This window comes from Myotis lucifugus, unplaced genomic scaffold, assembly GCF_000147115.1.
Source record: "Myotis lucifugus unplaced genomic scaffold, Myoluc2.0 scaffold_53, whole genome shotgun sequence".
NCBI lineage: Eukaryota > Metazoa > Chordata > Mammalia > Chiroptera > Vespertilionidae > Myotis > Myotis lucifugus.
Genome location: NW_005871101.1, coordinates 5,328,366 through 5,333,259, shown reverse-complemented (window position 1 = coordinate 5,333,259; position 4,894 = coordinate 5,328,366). Strand labels below are relative to the sequence as shown.

Below are 4,894 nucleotides of genomic sequence, written 5' to 3'. Positions count from 1 at the left end.
CTTTGTGACCTTATTGTCTACCTCCCTTTGTGTTAGTTATCTCATACACAGACATCTCATGATCATAAAATGAAAATGACAATTATATGTCCTATGCAGATGCTGTGATGATTAAATGAGTGCTTGGCACATGATAAGCAGTTTGTAAATATTGTTGTTGCTATTAATATATTTAGATCCATGTTACAGTTCAGAAAATTAAGACTTAAAGATGCAAAGAAAATTTTTAATATTATCTAGCTATGAAACAGTTTACACAAGATTTAGATCTAGATATTCTTTCTGAAATTAGAACCACACTTTCAAATAATATGGCTGTACTGTCTAATAACACTAATATAGGTTTTTCAAATATTATCAATATTTTGACCCTTATCCATGGAGAATAATATACTCTTTATATAAAGAGGCTGAGTATTTTCACCAAATATAATTGAAAATGGGGGTACAGTGTTTTATGCTGGGTATAGTGTTTTAGTAATTATTTACCAATATTGTATGTAAATAGATGAAGGAGGCATAATCTTCATTTTTTGCGAAATCTCCCTTTGCTAGCATATATGTGCATTAGAATAGTCTTTGTTGGAATGAAAAAAATAAAATAACCTTATAAAAAGGTGCATGTGCTCCTAAGAGTAAACTGAAGAATGAATGTAAATTAGCAATTATGAATTGTGGGATGAAGAAAGCATGACAACTGATGTTTATGGGGAAATAGGACTAACAATTATTGAGGCAGTACTGTGGCTCTACATATTCATTCTCTTTTTGTAATCCTTACCCAAAGATATGTGGATATGTTATTTTTACTTTAGAGAGAGAGTGGTCGGGAACGAGAGATGGAGAGAAACATTGATGTGAGAGAGTAATATCAATGGATTGCCTCCAGTATGCTCCTTGACCAGGGATTGAACCTGCAACCTAGGTATGTACCCTGACTGGGAATCAAATATACAATCTTTTGTGTATAGGATAATGCTCCAACCACGTGAGCCACCTGGCAGGGCTACATAATCCCTGTTATATTAATGATCAAATAACCCTATAAGAATTATTTTCCAATTGTAGAAGTAATACAATTGATACTTGTAGATATTTGATAATGTTCTCAACATCTTAATAATAAAACAAAAGATTTATAAAGACCAACAGAAGAAAGACATATAAGAAAATAATATTTTAATTAAAATATGTGTGTGTTGCAATTAAACATGAAGGTCATTTAGAATGGTATTCTAACATCTGATGACAGGTTTTTATTGATTTATGAAAAATAAATTTATTACATAACACCTTGTTTTTAACAATGTTCAATTTTTTAAAATTCACAATACTTGTGTCATTCATGTAAAATAGTTTGATACAGTACATTGTATGTTATAAGGTTTATTTTTCCTCAAAAATTCTAAGGCTCTCCTACTCCTTCTCCTTTGCTGAAGTAAGGGCACCCTAAACAACATGTGAACAAGTTTTAAAAAAGAAAACTGAATAAAATTTTAATAGCATTACACCAACCAGCTTTAAAATCAACAAAATATCTGAACTGGATGCCACACCTTTTTAAGGAAGTTACCATTCATGCTTTTTCATCTTAAAGCATGCTCACAAATCAGTAACACTAACAGGAAAAATAAAACACTGTCTATGACAATCATTTTAGTTTGTTGGCTGAACCAAACAGGTTTATATCAACGACAATATATTTAATTACTCTCAATTAGCAGTTTTAATACCAGTCAAGTTATAGATTGGAAATAAAAACAAACTTATAGTGGGAAATTAATCTTTGGGAGTTTTGAAACCTTTCTGGAAAAACTATGTGGCTTTTTGTATTTTCAAAAAAACCCAAGCAATATAATCTTGGTCAAAAAACACTGATTAATGTAGAAAATGAATCAACCCACTGATAAGACACTAGGATGAAAGGTGTACCAAAATATTCTCATTTTGAGTCTCAGTTATTTTGTTAACACATACTGTATGTTTCAAGTACCAGTTAAACTTTTTGTGTGTGTACGATTGTTCAGACAATGTTACACTGAAAGAATTCACCACATACAACAACAAATGCTTGCCCTGAGCACATTTCACAGCTTAACTGCTACAGATTGTCACTGAAAAAAATGCATTGATCAGTCTGAACCAGTAAACTATGGAAGTAGCAAATCCACAACACAAACTATGCTAGCACGTTCTGTTCAAGTCTAACCCCAAAATAGGTACAATTTAGGTACAATTTGGAAGCCACTACCCCAGTCTGTGCAAAGTGGTGGAACTTGACTGAAGCAGGGGGTCCCGCGGGGGTGAGGCCGACGGAGTCCTAACGAAGCATGCCCGACTCCGGAGACCGGTTCAGTGACGCAGATCCAAGTTTATTGTGTGAGTGCAGCAACATATATAACATTCCAGACCAATCAGAAGTTTACAACATCCATAGGGCAACCAATAGTAGGAAAGATCAGGGTACTATGTAGGGGCTCTAGGGGGTCAGCTCAGGCGGGCGATGCCACTTCCTGGTGTGCCGAGGAAGCTTGTGCAGGCGGAGTGTGCTCACACCATTGCATCTGCCACAGCACTGAGATAGATCTACTGAGCTCTTCCCACACTTGGCTATTGGACATTTTGAAGATGTGGTTGTACAGTACATTCTCATGGCCCATACCAGGTTCCCGCAGAGAGCTGCACAGTTAGTCCGGCAGCATTAGCAGCAGTGCATTGACAATATTCCAACGCAGCTCAGTACCGGTGTGTCTGATGTGAGTAGTGTGGAGGCTGCTGGGAGGTGGTTGAGTAGCCCATGCTGCTCTGTGGCTGTGATGTGCTTGGTCCAGGATTAGGATAGGCAGCATGTGGATTAGAACGCTGATAGTCTGAGGTCATGATCAGTCCATCTGAGGTAGTGGTAGGAGGAACAACTCTCACTTTTTTCAACGGGGGTCCCTGTGTATGACTGCTATCTTGATTCCCTGGGTGACCATTTCCATTAGTGTGATTATTGCCCTGTTGCTGCTGCTGGTTCTTTTTGTCTCCTTTATCATCAGGTTCTTCTTCTGTTAAAAATTCTCGTTTTGGGTAAGGGATTTGACAACTGGCAAAAACATCTGATGTAGGAAGTGGATCTTCTAAGAAATAGGGATCCTGCATAGCCTGTTCTGAGGTAATTCGCTTTACTGGGTCCATGGTAAGCAACTTCTGAAGCAAGTGGAATGCTTTACTATCCGGTTTAACTTTATGTTTTTCCATATACTTGATAAGGCTGCAGCTGGTATACCTATTTCTTCTGAAATCTTTCATTAATGTTGAATATTCAGGCATCTTTTTTATATCTTTCCAATCTTTAACTGCAGGGAATCCCATTACAGTGAATATTCTGTCCAGCTGGTCATGGTGATAAGGATTACTAGTTTTGATGTCCCCTTGTTGACAGTGAAATATTGGTTCTGACGTTAGTAGCTCTGCAAATATACACCCTATAGCCCAAATATCAATAGCTTTGGTATAATGTCTTGCTCCAAGAAGTAATTCTGGAGCTCGGTACCAGGATGTTACAACTACTGGATCCACATCTGCTAAAGGCTTCAAAGGTGAATTAAATAATCGGGCAAAGCCCATATCAGCAATTTTTACTCTTCCTCGCTCAGGACCTTCACCCATAACTAAAATATTAGCAGGTTTCAAATCTCTATGCAACACCCAGTTATCATGCAGGTAGTGAATCCCATCTAGGATCTGATATAATAGTGACTTCACTATTCCCTGAGATAACTGAACTGGCTTCTTATTTGCTTTAGAAGCTCCGTGAAACTTGATTATATGCCAGAGGTCATGTTCAGCGTAGTCAAACAGAAGCCATACTTTCCTGTCTGCATGAGATAGAAACACCTTTTGAAGAGAGATGACATTTGGATGCTTAAGCTCTCGAAGTAATGCTATTTCTCTACATGTTGACATAGATATTCCGGTTCCTTCTATTTGTTTTAAAGCATAGTCTTTATCATCTTTTCCATCCTTCCTCTTGGCTTTGTAGACGTGACCATAAGTGCCTCGGCCAACTTTGCAGCCCTCGTATTCAAACAGGTCCTCGACCCGCTCCCGCTCGCTGCTCAGCTTCACTTTAAAGTCATAGTCCATTGTTGTGGTCCAACCCCAGCAGGTCCAGGGGTCCCCAAAGGTGTGGATGGAGTCAGCGAAGAAGGAAGGACACAGAGACAGCGTTCAGTTGATCAGCAGCCTAGCCAGGATCTCTAGCCAGGATCTCCAGCCAAGTTCTGGTTTGGATCTCCACCCAAGTTCTGGTGTTTATTGTCTCATTACATCAGTATTTATACCAGTTGATTTTAATCTTGTCAATTTCTATTGCAAAGGTTAGGGCGTTTCTTATCTCCATTCCAGGGAGTAAAGATTATGTAGCTTAAGCGTGATTGTTTGTAGTTAAAGTGATTAACTACCTACCCGCCTGGCACTTAGTTAAGGGATTTTATTCCCCGCCCCCCCCAACTTCAGGGAAAAATCCCTACCTGGGGAAACAACCTTTCTCGGAGAGGTGACCTTGGTTAAAACACATAGCGCTAAGGGGAGCAAACATATTAAGAACAGTATGCCATATATGCCAGGTCCCTTGAGACATATGCTGTGCAGATGTTTCTTCCCTGCAGCAACTGTGTCAAGCAGCAAGGATGGACCGGCTTCCGGCATAATACATTGCTGAAAACAAAACAAAACTACTGAGATAGAATCATTTAAAGTTGGTCTTGGTTAAAATCAATAAATAATAGAAGCAGCTCAGGTAGGCATATCTGTGCTGGATAAATCCCATGAATGAAGCACGAACATATTACAAGGAGTTTGGGGGTGCGAGAGCATTCTCTGCAACTCCTCAGTGGAAAAGTCATTC

General features: G+C 38.6%; 1 pseudogene; it reads right to left on the bottom strand.

Moving 5' to 3' along the window:
• Nucleotides 1–2,635: 2,635 nt before the first annotated feature.
• On the bottom strand, nucleotides 2,636–4,131 carry LOC102429085 (annotated as a pseudogene).
• Between the last annotated feature and the right edge of the window lie 763 nt (nucleotides 4,132–4,894).